Genomic DNA, 18,034 nt, shown 5'->3' with positions numbered 1-18,034 from the left:
AATATGACAATAAAAAAACACATTCTTAACATATGATCATTCCATTCTACATATATAATCAGTAATTCACAATATCATCACATAGTTGCATATTCATCATCATGATCATTTCCTAGAACATTTACATCAATTTAGAAAAAGAAATAAGACAACAGAAAAAAAATTCATACATACCATTACCCCTCCCTTTCATTGATCACTAGCATTTCAATCTAAGTTTATTTTAACATTTGTTCCCCCTATTATTTTTTTTTATTCCATGTTTTACTTGTCTGTTGATAAGGTGGATAAAAGGGGCATCAGATACAAGGTTTTCACAATCACACAGTTACATTGTGAAAGCTTTATCATTATGCAATCATCTTCAGGAAACATGGCTACTGGAACACAGCTCTACATTTTCAGACAATTCCCTCCAGCCTCTCCATTACATCTTGACTAACAAGGTGATATCTACTTAATGCATAAGAATAACCTCCAGGATAACCTCTCAACTCTGTTTGGAATCTCTCAGCCATTGACACTATTTGTTTCATTTCGCTCTTGCCGCTTTGGGTCCAGAAGGTTCTCTCAATCCCTTGATGCCGAGTCTGAGCTCATTCTAGCTTTTTCTTAACTCCTTGATGCTGAGTCTCAGCTCATTCTAGGATTTCTGTCCCACTTTGCCAGGAAGGTCCACACCCCTGGGAGTCGTGTCCCATGCAGACAGGGGAGGGCAGTGAGTTTGCTTGTCATGTTGGCTGGAGAGAGAGGCCACATCTGAGCAACAAAAGAGGTGCTTTTGGGGGTGACTGTTCGACCTAATTTTATGTAGACTTGACCTATCCTTTGTGGGGTTAAGTTTCATATGAACAAACCCCACGATTGGGGGCTCAGCCTATAGCTTTGGTTGTCCACACTGCTTGTGAGAATATCAAGAATTCAGCTTGGGGAAGTTGAATTTTCCCCCTTTCTCACCATTCCCCGAAGGGGACTTTGCAAATAAAATGCATTGCAGAGTGTTCAAATCACTCTGGGTTTTATCAGGGCATCTAGTAGGCTTGATTTTTGAATACGACTGTATACGACAACTTTTACAATGTGACTGTGCAATTGTGAAAGTGTCTGATGCTCCTTTTATCCAGGTTATGGAAAGATGAGTAAAAAAATATGGATAAAATAAATAGAAGGGATAAGGGGTAAAATAAATTGTATAGTTGGAAATACTAGTGGTCAATGAGCGGGGGGGGGGGCGGGTAAGGGGTATGGTATGAGCTTTTTTTTTTTTTTGGAGTGATGCGAATGTTATAAAAAATGATCATGGTGATGAATATACAACTGTGTGATAGTATTATAAGACACTGATTGTACACCATGTATGGAATGTGTGTGTGAAGATTTGTCAATAAAAATAAAAAAAAACAAGAACAAAACCCAGAAGGCTGAAAATAGGGGTTTAGTTTTAGGCACGTCGTAGGTAATTTATATTTGTGAAGCCCATATAATCCTGATTTCCTCATCTTTTGAACCCAATAGTTAATGTAACACCTACACCATTCCCTTTTCTCATTCCTGTTGTTCGATATTTATGGGCATCCACACGAGATTTTTCACCTGAGCTCATGAAAACGTTCGGTGGACTTTCAATGTTTATTTAGCCCTGTCTTACCACTAGTCTCCCCAGCAGGGGTACTTTTGGGCACTCCCACTTTCTGGGTACCACTGGGTTACGGTGGGGGTATGCACTAAAATCCCTGAGTTCAAAGTCTCTCAAAGTTCAGTAGCAAAAGAGGGAGAGGACACACAATCCTTTCCTCTAATATTCTTTGCTGGGTACCAAAGTAGTAACTGTACCCCACTGTCTTGGAAATTTTGGTAGAAACAATTCTTTTCGGTTCTCACAGCTCCAGTGGAAAACTCAATGGTAGAACCCATCAGTCTGTCCGCAGAATTTCTCCTGTCTTTTCATGGGTGAGGTTTTGCTTCAGGGTCAAGCTTCTGGTGCCAGGCTACCTTTCTCCCTAGGGAGAAGCTCCTGAGAGGAGTCACTATCCCTTAAGGAGTAGTCTTGCGCAGGACTGGGCTCCATCTGGGCTACCGTAGGCTTTAGGGGGAACCATTCATTTAATCTTTTCAAAAAAGTTTAGGTATCGTGACAAACTCCGGGGCGACACACAGGACGTGACTTACGTGGTACTTCTAATGGAAAGGTTTTAAATGATTTTTTTTAGATGAACGATTGCGAGACACGCAAGGAAACCTCCAGTTTTGCAGAAACCTTAAAGCTCTATAGAGTGGCGAAATGCCAGTGGAATAAACGCTATGAGTATAGTGGATAGTGAGTAAAAACTTGAAGAAATGATGCCAAGAGGAATTAGTACTAGAATTTCAGGTATTCTAACTAAATCTAAACACTCCATTCATTAGACCAAGGGATGAGGTTCCGTAGGATCCCAATGCCAGCTCCGATACATCGTTCGTTTGGAGAACATTTTGAATTTTTCTCTTCTCCCTTTCCGGCTTTCCCCGACACAGGCTGTGACTTTGTCCACGACCCCTACCAACATTTAAAGGGGAAGACTCTGAAAACAAGGCAAAGTAAGGGGGACTTTGCGTCTGTATTTCTCAAACCCGTCAAGGGAGAGCAGTAAAGGATAAGGGGCGTGCAGTCTACTTCTGCCTCGCCCAATCAGGTGCACAGGAAGATGCCCTTTCACCAATAAAAATAAAGTTCGCTTTCCGGAGGCGGGAGGGCAAGCCTTGACTGCCAGTTTTTCTAAGCAACGATGGAGGAGAGGACAGAGAATGATTAGCGGTAGGACCAACCCGGTAAAGGGGGAGAGGGAGGGGTGGGGATAATTCTGAGCGGCATCTAGACTGGCCAGTCGAGGACAAGGGTTGCTGTTCCTGGTGTAGTCATTCCCGCCAATCAGGAAGGCGAGGGGTGGGCGGGGCGGAGAAGAGGTGGGAAGATCTCGCTGCACCGCCGGGCGGCCGTCGGGTTCTGGGAGAGAGGGAGAGAGAGAGAGAGGGAGAGAGAGAGAGGGAGAGGGAGAGGGAGAGAGAAAGAGAGAGGGAGAAATCCGGTTAAAATCTGAGTCCGAGGGAGGTTTAACCACAGATCGGTTCCGATCGGATTATTCCTTAAAGGGGACGCGCCATTGTCAAGAGATCGGAGCCTAGGCGGCCCAAGGGCGGGGACCGGCGGCGCCTGAGGAGCGAGGCAGCTGCACTTGGACTGGGGACCGGTAGGTGTTGCCTGGGGAAAGGCGCTTCATTTCACTTTCTCTTCCAGCCCTGGGGCAGGCGCTGGGATGCTCGCCGGCCGGCGTCCGCAGCCCCTGCAGGAGTCGAGGTCGCCGGCCCTCGGGCGGCTGCCCTTCTTGTGGAAGCTGAGAGGGAGGCGGGCTAGGGTGGCTGGCGGGCCATGCTGCCTGGGGCCGAGACTCAGAACGGATACGGGTCGGCGGCGCACCCCCGCCTCAACCGATAACCCACCGGAGCGACGGCGGGTTCGCAGGCAGCGCAGCGCGCCCCTCGCGCGCTTCCTTTCCCTCGCGCGCCCCCTTCCCCTGGCGCGCCCGCCTCTCCTCGCGCACCCGGTTCCCCTCCCGCGCCGGCCGCCTCCAGCTCGGCGCTCTCTTTGCTCTCTCCGCCTTCTCGCGGATTCGCGGGAACCGCCTCTCCTGGAAGCAGGCGGCGGCGGAGAGACGGAGGGAGGTTGGGGGCCACAGCTTCTGTGCCGGGACCCTGAGAGGAGGGTTGAAGAGCAAATTTAGCGCGGTGGCCAGTAGCCCAGGCTGGAAGGGGCGGTGGGGGCCGGTGGAGCGCGCGGAGTCGCCGGTTCGGCTTTGTCCCCCCTTTCCTTTGCTCTGGTCTCCGCCCACTGTTCGCGGCCGTAGGGAGGGGTGCAGGCGAGGTCGCTGTATCCGCGTCGCTTCGGGCCCGGCCGCGCACCCCCGGACCTTATCAAGCCAGGATTGGTCAAGACGGACACCCAAGCCACAGCTGCCGGCCTGACCGGCCTGTCTTGGCTGCTCTCATCTCAGCACCCGCGCAGGCTGCCTGGACGCTGAGCTCCTGCAACTTTTCTCTGTCTTTTGATGGAAGTTGTTGCTTCCGGGCAGCAGGTTTTTGGGGTTATAGTTTCGTGTCCTTCATTTCTGGAGGGACTCATTTTAGGGCGAAATGGTTTGTGATTGCTGTCAATCTACTCTACCATCTCAGTTTTCGTTACTAGCCCCTTAAAATCGCACCTTTTGTGGATTTGCCATTATATGGAATCATTAACCTCTCCCAAACCAAGCTAATGTGAAAAGAAAAAAAGGGGAGGTATTTGTGGGGGACCAGAGTTCTAGGTAGGGCCGTATTTGCCTTACTTAACCTTTGAACTGTGAAAATATTACCTGGTTTCACTAGCGGAGGTTCTTTTTGAAGGCGAGGATTAAAAGAAACAGGTTGCTACGCTCAGTAGGATTAGGAAAAAAAGACTTGATGGAAAAAAAATTTGGCTTTGTAAAATGATGTTCTGCTAGCAGATATCTCCTATAAAGTTAATTTCTGCTGCTGAATTCCTAGGCATTATAATTCGTAATTGCAGCTTTTACTATTGATAAAACAAGTATGAGGTTTTTCATCTTGGACATTATACTGTACCATACCTGTCAGTACTTGCTATAGAAATATTTAGAATAGCACATCACTTGGTTAGAGACCTTATTTAGAAAAGGAATGTTTTTGTAATCATTCACTTTTGACAGTTTCTTCTTGTGCAATACTTTGTACAGTACTTACATATACAAGATACAGCCTTGCAAACGAAGTAGCAATGGGTATGTTATTCTGCAGTCTTTTGTTTGCTACTCATTATCAAAAGCAGCATTCCACTTTGTCCTTTCCTTCTCTGTGAGTTATTTTGTATGATTACTTCTCTAGAAGAATGGATTTTGTTGGAACACCTGGCCAGTGTTTTCAAATAAGTTTTTTTAAAGCAATACTAACAACTTCATAAAGTGTTCATTGATTAACTCACTGTCTAGTAACTTTCAGAGTGGTATGGCACATTCTCATAATTTAAGTTGTTAGGCTCATCAGTAATGACAAAGATGAAACTAAGGAAACTGATAACTAATTTCAGATACATGTTTGAAATATATTTTAGCTTCACAGAATTCAAGAAATGCAGATACACAAAAACATGACCTTTTGTAGTAATCTTCATAGTATCTTGCATTGTTACACCTGATATTCCTTTTCTTAAATTCTTTTTTTGTGATAAGGATGTTGGGTGAGTTCCCAAGCACAATCTTCCTGTCCAACTCATTATACAAAGTAGAAGTTGAAAACAAGTTTACAACTTTTTATCTTTGCTTGCTAATTTACCAGCTTATTTAAATAACAGAGGAGAGAATTACTAAACCTTTACAACAGTACATATGATAGTGTTACAGAAAACATTCAGGGAGAATTATCTGTGAAATATCTAGACTATGTTTCCTGGATGACATTTTATTCTGTGTGCTTTTCACATTGTTTTGTACACTTTTTTTTTTTTTAAAAATGTGTACATTGTCAAGACATTTCTTGAGTTGTGAACTGTCTATTTCTCTCCTGATTCACTTGTCACTGAGTACCTTTCTCATACCCAATAAATGTGTTGTTTCAGGTTTTACATTTGTGTTATAAAAAGGTAGTCTTCTACAAAAGCTCCTTGTTCAGAGAGGTATTTATTCTCTTAAATATCTCTCTGAACAAGTTACACGAAAGAATAGCAATTAGTTCACTGTCTGGGAGGAGATATATTAATCTAGATGCTCTTTGTTCTGTGTACAAATTTGTGATTTAACTGTTTATTGTATCTCTTCCACAAAAATCTTTTGTGATGGTGATTGCTTATTGTGACAGTTTTATTAGAACTAAGTTTAATCTGTCAACAAAATCTTTTGAGTACCCATTTATTTAAGGAATATTGTGGGAAGATAAAGTAGAAGTGGATGGCAGTCATTGCTCTCAGACTGGTACAGTTTAACAGGAAGATGCAAAATTGTTATCTAGAGGAAAAAGACCATGCATGTGCCCTTAAAAACTATTAACTATAAAGAAGTTTAAATTTATGTGTTAAAGGAAGAAATAAAATGTTTTTTTCCTTTTCACCAAAACTTCACTGTAAAAAGTTTACCTGAAAGAATTGCATAATTTAGAAATTAGTGTCCTATAACACTGCCCTTGTCATATTGTAACTATTGTTAATCGTTTGGTGTTTCTTTTTCTAGTTTTTTTTTTTCCTTTTTTCACCTTCAGATAGAACTGACTTAAACTGTCTCTTGTACATAAAAGTTTGAATTAGTGAATCTGCATCCTGGGAATGCAGAACTATAATACATTTTTCTATACTTATGTATTATTAATTTCTCCAGGTTCAGTAATCTGATTCCTTTTCCCTTTTCTTGGGTGCAAGGCTGCCAAACATTTTGGCACTGTGTTTGTATTCAAAATGTAACCTTCAAAATAATTTTAAACATGGTCAAAATCTGTGTGCTTGAATAGTTTACCTGGCTTTACTCTAAATTATTTTTGAAGTGTGTACTTTAAGCATAGATTGTTCACATCTCTGGAGAGAGTATTACAGAGTGCTTTGAGTCTGCCAACAGGTACACCTCACAGTACCTATTCCTCTATGAATATCATCAGAGTCATTTTGTGATGCTTCTTTACACTCATTTTGGTGACTCTTTTCATATAAATAGTTTGTGTCTCAAGTCCCGCAGATTGCACCTAAGTAAAGAACAATACTTTAAGAGAAGGTAGAAATACTTAGTAGAAGTCCTAATCATAGCTGAATATGTGACACATAATTGGGTCAAAATGTTGCATTGTGCATGCAAGTGCTCTTAATTTGATTAAAATAGTGCTTTATAAGTTGATCATGATGAACTTGAGTTGTGCCTACACAGTGCTGATGACCTGGTGGTAGGCACTTAGTAAATGCTTACTGATTGCCTGGTCACTATGATCATAGATATTTTCATCTGCTACACTAGAACTTATTTTCCATCTTATAATAATAATAGCAATTAACATTTATTGAGTGCTTAGTTATGGACCAGATAATATGATAAGTACTTTATATGTATTGTCTTTTTTTTTTTGGGTGCATGGTCAGATAATCAAACCTGGTTCTCCTGCATGGAAGGCGAGCACAGTACCACTGAACCACCCTATATTGTCTTTTAATGTAAAATAATGCAGTTTATTTTTCTGCAATTTTCTGTTATTAACTCAAGTTTTTGTCTTTTTAAAGTCTTCTGATTGTATCATTGTCTTCTCAAAATTAATTTGACCAATTTTCTTCAAACCTAAGATACTTTGATGCTGATGTTTTCTTGATCCTTCCAGGAAGTGTCAACAGAAAGTTTTCACGGAACTACATTCTGGCTGTTGGGTGACAGCAATTTTAAAATAATATTTCTACTTCAGAGCATCCATACTTCAGAGAGGTTAAAATGCGTGTTTTTTTAAAAGGGTGATTGAGAATTAGTAAGATAGTGACATTAGTTCACTTACTGCAAGGCAGCGTCATTTTATATTGCAAAATGTTTACAGGTATGTATCATTGGCTGAAAGGATTTCATCATAATATTTTAACTTTTCAGGATTTCTGGTTTTGTTTTTGTTGTTTTTGATATGTCTCTTTATTTCATGATAACCCTCAGAGTTAATTTAATTCAGTTCAATACTGAAGAATGCTGGAAAGATAATTTAAGTAATGTTTGTAGCTTTGCTCTTTATCTTAAAACTTAGAATGGCTTATGCTGCCTCTAATACTTGTCAAAAATTATTAGTTTTGTGGTTTCATTCATGTTTCTAGGGTGAGTCAATACACATATAACCATTTATTTGCAGGAGCGGTGTCAGCCATTAGCGTCATCAGTCCACAATGTAGGGACCAGACTGTGTTTTGTTCATTTGTTTGTGAAAAACATTTCTTTTGAAATCGTATCTGGTTTTAGGGCCGATTTGCTTATTACTTTACTTTTAGCTAACTCGCTATACCTTCCCTTACTACTTTGATGTTTCCAGTGTGCTTTGGGAAGAAACTGATAACCAGACTTGCTGATAAAAGTGAGGAAAAGTTCAGGGTGTGGATCCAAAGAACTTCTTGTGCATGGTTCTTTAATGCTAGACCTTGTTAGGGGTTTTGTTTTTTTGCTACTTTGAGGACTTGCTTCTTTTCTGACTAGACTCTGTTCCAGGTAGGTGATGCTTTTGAATGGCAGTGGATAGTGTAAGCAAGATGTAATTACCTTGTGAATGTTCTCCTGTGAATAATGGGCTTTTTAAAATCCTGTTTTGTTAAGCCTAACTCAAGCAATAGGGAATAATTTCTTTTTTGAATATCTTAATATTCTACTTCTTCTTGCGAGTACAATGCAAACTCTAAGCTTGTACACCAGGATATTCATATGTACTGGTATATTGTTTGTTATCACCTTTAGCCTAAAGTGTGTCTGACTATTATTTAATGCATTATAGAATCTAATATAATTCCATGAGCAGACATTAGACGTCTTAAGGAACTATGAGGTTGCATGTAAAATAGCCACATATGCCTCTTATCTGCATATTTATTTTTAAACCGGGTTTTGGGTGATCTATTTTCTTTAAGGTAAAAAATGATCTTCGTATATACAATTTTTTGTGTTTGTGTTAATGACAATTTAGCTTAGGCTAAATAATATTGTATTCAATATCCCTGACTATATACTTTCAATATATACTAGGTAGACTTTTACTCATACACTTCTTTATTGTTATTTTACTTTGTTTCTTCCCTGCTGTAGAACTCATGGAGTCCTAATGTTTTAGTCCATACCTAGACTGTCCTTGGGTTAGATCTGTTACAACTTCCACTTTTTACAGATGATGATGAGATTGTGACTTGCTTAAATGATGAACAGAACTGATTTCTTTTGAGTCTCAGTCCATCGTTTTTCCTACTTGGACATATTGCTTCTCCAAGTAAAAAATATAAGGCATGGATGGCATCTTAGACTTTTGTATCCTCTATAACAGAGGTCTGCAAAAATTTCATCTCACACCCCAGCAGTATAAGCAATTGAGTTTGCATTTCTAATGTATGTATATTTATAAGATATTGTTCTAGTTTGCTAGTTGCCAGAATGCAATATACCAGAAACAGAATGGCTTTTAAAAAGGGTAATTTAATGAGTTGCTAATTTACAGTTTTAAGGCCGAGAAAATGTCCCAATTAAAACAAGTCTATAGAAATGTCCAATCAAAGGCATCCATCCAGGGAAAGATACCTTGGTTCAGGAAGGCCGATGAAGTTCAGGGTTTCTCTCTCAAGTGAGAAGGCACATGGTGAACACAGTCAGGTCTTCTCTCTCAGCTGGAAGGGCTCATGGCAAACACGGCATCATCTGCTAGCTTACTCTCCTGGCTTCCGGTTTCATGAAGCTCCCTGGGAGGGGTTTTCCTTCTTTATCTCCAAGTGTCGCTGGCTTGTGGACTTTCTCCTTCATGGTGCTGCAGCACTCTCTGCTCTCTCCGAATCTTTCATTCTCCAAAATGTTTCCTTTTTTATAGGACTTCAGAAACGAATCAAGACCCACCCAAATGGGTGGAGACACATCTCCCCTAATCCAGTTTAACAACCACTCTTGATTAAATCACACCTCCAGGGAGATGATCTAATTACAACATACAATACTGAATAGGGATTAGAAGAAATGGTTGCCTTTACAAAATGGGACTGGGATTAAAACATGGCTTTTCTAGGGTATATACATATTTCAAACCAGCACAGATATTAACAGAAAATATTGAGATAAAGGTGAAATACTTTAGAACAATTTAAAATGTGTTATTCCCGTTTCTGATCCCACTTAAAAATATTAGTAGTTTTTTAACAAGAAAAATGTGATTGAACATATCTGATAACTCACTTTAAAAAACTGTATTGTGAAATAATTAAAGACTCACAGGAAGTTATAAAAATAGTACAGAGAGTCCTATACTTTCCTTCAACTTCTCCCAGTTGTAGCACCTTTCAAGCTATAATAAAATATTAAAACCAGGAAAGCTGACATTGGTATATTACTGATAATTAGTCTTATTCAGATTTCACCAATCTTTACTGCACTAATTTGTCTATGTATGTAGTTCTGTGTAGTTTGATAAAATTTCATGTGTAGGGTTGTGCAGTCACCACCATAGTCATGATGCAGAATTATTCTGTTTCACCAAGAAATTCTCTCATGCAGCTCAAGATTCCCCCACCACTCCACTCCTCACTTCCCCTATCCCAATTCACTGCCAACCATGAATTTATTCATTTGTATTATTCTGTCATTTTAGGAATGTAATGTTTTGAGATTGACCTTTTTAAATTAGCACGATGCCCTAGAGAGCTGTCAAAATTGTTGGTATATTAATATACTTTTTTTTTTTATTGCTGAGTAGTGTTGATCGTGTGGATATACCAGAGTTTAACTCTTCAGCTGTTGAAGAACATTTGAGTTGTTTCCAGTTTTTGGCTGTTATGAATAAAGCTATGTGAATATTCATGGGAACTTTAGTTTTCATTTCTCTGGGATAAATGCCCAAGAGCGCAATTGCTGCATCATATTGTAAGTGTATGCTGAATTCTATAAGAAACTACAAAGCAAACTGTTTTCCAGAGCGATAGTACATTTCCACCAGCAATATGTCAAAGATCCAGTTTCTCTACATCCTTACCAAAATTTAATATTATCACTGTTTTTTCACTTTAGCCATCCTAATAATTTAGTGAGATCTCATTTTTTTTGTTTGTTTTTGTTTTTGCATGGGCAGGCACTGGGAAATCAAAACTGGGTCTCCGGCATGGCAGGTGAGAATTCTGCCACTGAGCCACTGTTGCACTGCCTGATATCTCATTGTGGTTTAAATTTACCTCTCTCTAATGGCTATTGCTGTTGAAAATATTTTCCTGTGCTTATTTGCTATTCACATAACCTCTTTGGTGAAATATCTGTGCATTTCTTTATTTTTTTAATGCAATTTTATTGAGATGTGCTCACATACCCTATAATCATTCAAAGTATGCAGTGAGTGGTTTGCACTATCATCATATACTTGTGCATTCATTGCCACAATTTTTGAACATTTACATTACTCCAAAAACTACATATAATAAAAATAAAAATGAAAAAGAACACTCCAAACATTCCATATCCCTTTCTCCCTATTATTTATTTATTATCCTTATCTTTTTTACTCATCTGTCCATGACACTGATACTGTTTAAAGGGAGCGTCAGCTACAAGGTTTTCACAATCACACAGTCACACTATAAAAGCTATATAATTATATAGTTTGTCTTCAAGAATCAAGGCTACTGGATACAATTCAACAGTTTCAGGTATTTCTTTCTAGTTATTCTAATCCATGAAAAACTAAAAAGGGATATCTACATAATGCCTAAAAATAATCTCTAGAAAGAACTTTCAACTCTATTTGAAATCTCTCGCGCCACTGAAACTATTTTGTTTCATTTCTCTTTGCTCTTTTGGTCAAGAAATCTTCCTCAGTCCCACAATGCCAGGGCCAGGCTCATCCTCAGGAGTTGTGTCCCATGATGCCAGGGAGATTTACACGCCTGGGAGTCATGTCCAGTGTAGCAGGGGAGGCAGTGGGTTTACTTGCTGAGTTGGCTTGGAGAGAGAGGCCACATCTGATGTGCATTTCTTTTGCCCATTTTCTAATTGTATTTTTTTTATTATTGAGTTTTGAGAGTTCTTTATGTATTCTACATATAACTTTTTGTCATATATATATATGGATTGCAAATATTTTTTCTAGCCTGTAACTTGTCTTTTCATATTTTTAATAGGGTCTTTTATTGAACAAGAGTTTTAAATTTTGATGAAGTCTTGTTTATCAGTATTTTTCTTATATGCTTTGTACTTTTGGTTTCTTGTCTATGGACTTTTCCATTTTCTCCTAAAAGTTTTATAGATTCAAATTTCATAAGATAATCACTTTTTTAAACTTACAATTTTTGATAAAGAGCTGGTATTGGTAATAGGGAGGTTGTCCGTACTACCTTTTTCTTGTTGTTTGCTTGTATTTTGCTTTATTAATATTTTGCTTAAGCTTCTTTTCTTTGCATAAATCTTTTTTAATCCATTTGCTCATTTGTGAGTGTGCCAGTTTGAGAATATTATGTATTCCAGAAAAGCCATGTTTTAATCCTGATTCAGGGTTGTGAAGGTAGCCGTTTCTTTTAATCCTAATCCAATGCTGTAGGTTGGAAACTTTTGATTAGGTTATCTCCATGAAGATGTGACACATCCAGTTGTGGGTGTGACCTTTTGATTACATGGATATGTGACTCCATTTATTCCAGGTGGATCTTGATTAGTTTACTGGAATCCTTTAAAAGAGCAAACATTTTGGAGAGAGTCAGAAATGATAGAAGCCTCAGAGCTGACAGAAACTTTACAGCAGAGCTGACACAATTATGGATACATGGAGAACAGAGACCTGGATATTTGGAGATACTTGGAGCTCAGGTGTTGCCATGAGATGTTAAGCAAGCCAGAACCTGGAGAGAGCCAAAAGATGAAAGCCAGCCCTGGAGAAGAAAAGTGAGGAACCTACACAGGAACAGAGGCTGAAAGCAACAGAGCACAGGAGCAAGGGACTAGCAGATACCAGTCATGTGACCGCCCAGCTGACAGAGTGTTCCTGACCCATCGGCCTTTCTTGAGTGAAGGTAACCTCTTACTGGTGTCTTGTTTTGGATACTTTCACTTCCTTAGAACTGTAAAACTTGTAACTTATTAAATTCCCCTTTATAAAAGTGGTTCCGTTTCTGGTATACTGCATTCTGGCAGTCTGAAAGCTATTGGAAAATTAGCACTGTGAGTGTAGATTTTCTTCTTTGTCTCTGGAGATCATACAGCCATTAGTCATCACTGCTGTGTATTTGTCAAAAATCATGTTTTTGTTTTAGTGTATATTTTGGATTTTATTTCTCTATGTAGCAAGTAATTTTTGCATAAATATAAAAATGAGACATACGAGAGTCCTTGCAAAGACTGATTTTATCTGGTTTGTGGTGGCAATCAATTTAAAATGCTAAAAAATAAGTTACATGAAAATTTCTGAAAATGCGTTTGTGAGCGTTTTTCTAGTGTGAGGTCCATAGTTTTTATCAGATTCTCAAAGAGGGGTCATGACTCAAGAAAGATTAAAAATGGCTGCTCTACAGGTATAAGTTAAATCAAGGCATTCACCAAGGTTTCTACTGCCATTAGTCATAAAACTCTCTCTTTTCTCGGAATGTAAAAAGAAAATAATTTATCATTAGGCAAGTATTTAGAAAAGTACTAAGGAACACTATTAGAGTTCATTATTAGTGAACAGGGACACTGGAAATCAATTATATCATTCTAATAATCATTTAAAAAATAAAGGATACGGTTGCACAAGGTTGCTGGGCCCTGGGCTACATGTGCCAGGATATATTAAAATGTTTATGATCTCTAATCCAATTTATTATACTTTGGGAAATTTACTTGGATGCTTGAAGTATTTATAAAAATAATTTATATGTTCAAATCTAATTTAAGTAGGAATTTATGAATTTTAGATATATTACATATAATTTAGAAAGGAATCAACAAATTTAAACTAATTCATCTAAAATAGGTGAGAGGTGATTCAGAGACACAAATGTGTTGGATAATCACATTTCATATATTATCTTTTTACATGATTTTTGCCTTGTTTTTTGATATATCACCCCTTTTCATACACTTAATTGGTTAGGCTGCTATGAAAAATACCACACAATAGGTTTGCTTAAATAACAGGAATTTACTGACTCACTGTTGAGGTTCAAAGTGAGGGATTTTTTTGAAGTGATCAAAATCAAGATATTGGCAAGGATTGCTTTCTCCCTGAAGATTATATAGCATTTTGTTGCTGGCTGCTGGCAAATCTTGGGGTTCCTTGGCTGGTATTTCAGCCTCTCTATCACAAAGCGGTTTCCTCTCCTTTCTCGCTTCTGTGAATTCCTGGTTCTCTTGATAAGATCTGCAGTAATCCACCCTTTAACTGAAAATAACATTTTCAATGGGTCCACACTCTTGGGAATGCAAATTAAGATTAAGAACATGTCTGTGTTGGGGTACATAATTCAATCTACCATATATACCAAAGCCTAACTGGAATGTAATATGGTAGGGAGGTTTAAAAACTTGTTCTTCCAGCAAAATTATACTTGGAGATCTTACATATAAAGGGATAAAAAGAGAGGTTTTTTTTTTGGTTGAAGAAGGTCTTACTTTTTGTCCATTCTCACTCCAACTTCCCCCCACTCCCTACACAACGCACACATATAACACACTCTGGTAGAGAGAGAGGAGTAAGACTTTTAGACAGGCTGATGAACGTTATGCTATCTGAATCTTGGCTCTGTGAATTCAGTTCCATAAACATTTATTGAGTACCTCCTATAAGCCTGATACTTGGGATATGTTATTTAAAGTCTCTAAAAATGTTTTTGATAGCCTCATTCTCAACTGGTAAAATGAGTAAGAGTTATTGTGAGGACTAAATAAAATGATGTGAATGAAGCACAAAGCATGCTTGTGGTAGGCAGAATAATGCTCCCTACCCCACAGAGATGTTTGTGTTGTAATCCCTGGAATCTGAGTGTTATGTTACCTGGCAGAGGGAAATTACAATAGCAGATTAAAGTAAGGTTGCTCATCATTTGATCTTAAAATAGAGAGTATATCCTGGAATGACATGTTGGCCCAGTGTAATCACCAAGATTCATAAAAATAGAAGTGGGAAGCAGAAGAGTCAGAACCAGAGAGATGGATGGTATCATGAAAAGACTCAACTGGCCATTGCTGACTTTGAAGATGGAAGGGTGCCATGAATCTAGGATTGGGGGCAGCCTTTATAAACTGGGAAAGACAGTGAAATAGATTCTCTGCTAGGGCCTCCAGAAAGAAATGCAGCCCTGCTGACACTGTGATTTTAGTCAAATAGAGACCCATTTCAGACCCCTGACCTGAGTCCAGAACTGTAAGATAATAAATTTGTTTGTTTTAAGCCACTAAGTTGGTGGTAATATGGCATAGCACTAATAGGAAACTAATATACATTCACTACAAAATAAACCTTCTCTTTCTCTCCTAATTCAACCCTGTGAGCTTCAGTATATCTCTATGTCTGGTTTTCCTTTTTCAGAGAAGCACATGTCCTTCATCTTCTCTTCACTTAAGCCCCAGAATCACATTCCTTCTTTATTTTCCTTTACCTTCATTTTTTTCTCTGCCTCCTTCCCCACCACTTTGAAATATACACAGGGCTATCTTATCTTGGGAATCCTCTGTTTGACCCTGCTTTCTCTTTTAGCTACCAGTACAATGATCCTAGAGAACCAGGAGATCCTAAAATGTCTTCTTAGTAATCAGATAATTTTAACTTTAATTCTAGTTCTTATATAATTATACATGTGATATAAGTTAATATAGGTATTTGAGTGCTTACTCTTTCATAAACCCTAAGTTATAATGGACTTAGAAAATAATGAGAGGGTGGTGCAATGGTGGCTCAGCACACAGAATTCTCGCCTGCCATCCTGGAGATCTGGGTTCAATTCCTGGAGCCTGCCCATGCTAAACAGACAAACAAAAAAATCAGAAAATAATGAGTTTCTTCTCTAAACGATTCTATTGTAAACAATAAGTAAATTATCAATCAGTTAGCAATAAATACCAACCATCAGATGATTATCAACGTGAGTGGTAGAGACAGTATGTGTTTTATGGAAGGACAAAGAAGAGAGGTTATTTTAGTTAAACTGGAATACCTCTGAAGGCTTTGTAAAAGAGAGATTTAAGCTAGGAATATGCTTTTAAAGAAAGTATGAAAATTAGTTTCAATTAAAATAATCTGCATCTTTAGATACATGCAATTAAGATTTACCAGTTCCTGGTACCTGCCCATGCAAAAAAAAAAAAAAAAAGATTTACCAGTTTAATTGTATTTTTTTGATAAACACATGGGAAAAAACAGTTTTTTTCAGTGGGTGAGGAAACATTCTTACAGAATTAAAAAAATTATAAACTTAAACTACAGTACGCTGACATGACACGTTTGAATTGATAATCTTGAGTATAACGTAGGAGATATATTTATTCCCTGTTGTGCTGGTTTGAAAATATTGTGTACACCAGAAAAGCCAAGTCCTTTTATACTAATTTAATACTCTAGGGTGGAAACCCTTTGATTATATTATCTTCATGGAAATGTGATGCACCCAGTTGTGGGTGTGGCCTTTTGGTTAGATGGAGATGTGACTCTGCCTATTCAAGGTGGGTCTTAATTAGTTTGCTGGAGTCCTTTAAAAGGGGAAGCATTTTGGAGAAACCTCAGATGCAGATGCTTGAACAATAGAGTCAACAGAGCCAACATGAGACACAGATGTTTGGAGATGCAGAAGGAAAATACCCCTGAGGAAGCTGTTTGCAACCAGAAGCCAAAGGACTGGCACATGCCATCCATGTGCCTTACCAGCTGACTGAGGTGTTCTGAACCCATCAGCCTTTCTTGAGTCAAGGTATCTGTATTGCAACTGCCGGCATATAATATACCAGAAATGGAATGGCTTTTAAAAAGGGAATTTAATAAGTTGCAATTTACAGTTCTATGCCTATAAAAATGTCCAAATTAAGGTATCCAGAAAAAGATATATTAATTCAAGGAACACCAGTGGGTCAGTTGGAAGTTGCATGGCTGGGATCTGCTGTTCCCTAGTTCCTGTTCTCCATTGCTTTCAGTTTCTGTTGTGACGAACCCCCACTTTGGTTCTCTGGGGCTGGTTTTTGTCTTTTTGCTTCCCTTGGCTCTCTCCAGGATCTGGCTTGCTTAACATCTCATGGTGATGTCTGCTGGGCTCCCAGCATCGCCAAACATCTGTGTCTCTGTTCTCTGAAGCAACTTGCCAAGCATCTACATCTGCTCTCTCTGTTATCTTTGAGGCTTTTGTCATTTCTGAGGTTTTTCCAAAATGTTTTCTCTTTTAAATGACTCCAGTAAATTAATCAAGATGTGGAGTCACATTTCCATCTAATCAAAAGGTCACACCCACTATTGGGTGTGTCATCTCTCTGGGGAGATTATATAATAAAAACTTTCTGCCCTGCAATACTGAATTAGAGTGAAAAGAAACTGCTGCCACCATAAGATTGAATCAGGACTAAAACATGGCTTTTCTGGGGTACATAATATTTTCAAAGCAGCACAGTATCTTTCCCTGGATACTTTAGTTTGGGCATTTTTATGGCCTTAGAACTGTTAACTTGTGACATAATAAATCCCTTTTTTAAAAGCTGTTTCATTTCTGGTATATTTCATTCTGGCAGCTTTAACAAACCAAAGCACCTGTGTTGCCTTGAGTGATATATGTTTTTTGTATTACATTTTAGGGTTTCTGTAAAGATCTCAAAATATGTTTTGAAACCTAGTATGGTCTAATCTGTGTTCATTGTGCTTTATGTACATTGACTATGATTACATATATATATATATATATATATATATATATATTTTTTTTTTTTTTTTTCACTCCCTCATCTTTCCTCAAAATTCAGTGAGGCCTATACTGACCATCCCATTACAAGTTTTATATTCCACCTCCTCCTGCATTCCCAATCCCACTTTCCTGCACTAGTTTGTTTTATGTAACAGTACCTTATAATATACTCTATAATTTATTTATTGCTTATTGTTTCTTTCCTCACTAGAATGTAAGCTCAAAGAGGTCTGAGATTTTTGTCTGTAATGATTACATTTTTAAAACAAAATATTACATGGGCTTAGTAAAGACAATTATGTGGGACTAACTTTACTTCTTTTTGGATAGGATTAGACTATGGGTTGGTGTCAGCATAACTGGATTTCAGCTGAGTTTGCAACTTTTCTCTCTGTCAGTAAGAGGAGAATGTGGGTTAAATCACCATATGATTAG

At 38.4% G+C, this 18,034-nt stretch overlaps 1 protein-coding gene across 6 annotated transcripts in view; it reads left to right on the top strand.

Annotated features, from left to right (window-relative positions):
* Positions 1-2,958: 2,958 nt before the first annotated feature.
* FRYL (FRY like transcription coactivator) overlaps positions 2,959-18,034 on the top strand; it is a 328,237-nt gene continuing 313,161 nt past the window's right edge. For all 6 annotated transcript variants that reach the window (XM_077136813.1, XM_077136812.1, XM_077136810.1 and 3 more), the window contains exon 1: positions 2,959-3,227. The gene's annotated coding sequence lies outside the window, so the exon portion shown is untranslated. The remainder of the gene's footprint in view (positions 3,228-18,034) is intronic.

The sequence above is a fragment of the Tamandua tetradactyla genome, chromosome 19, assembly GCF_023851605.1.
Source record: "Tamandua tetradactyla isolate mTamTet1 chromosome 19, mTamTet1.pri, whole genome shotgun sequence".
NCBI lineage: Eukaryota > Metazoa > Chordata > Mammalia > Pilosa > Myrmecophagidae > Tamandua > Tamandua tetradactyla.
Note: the sequence above shows the minus strand (reverse complement) of the source record. Positions and strands in the feature narration are given on the sequence as shown.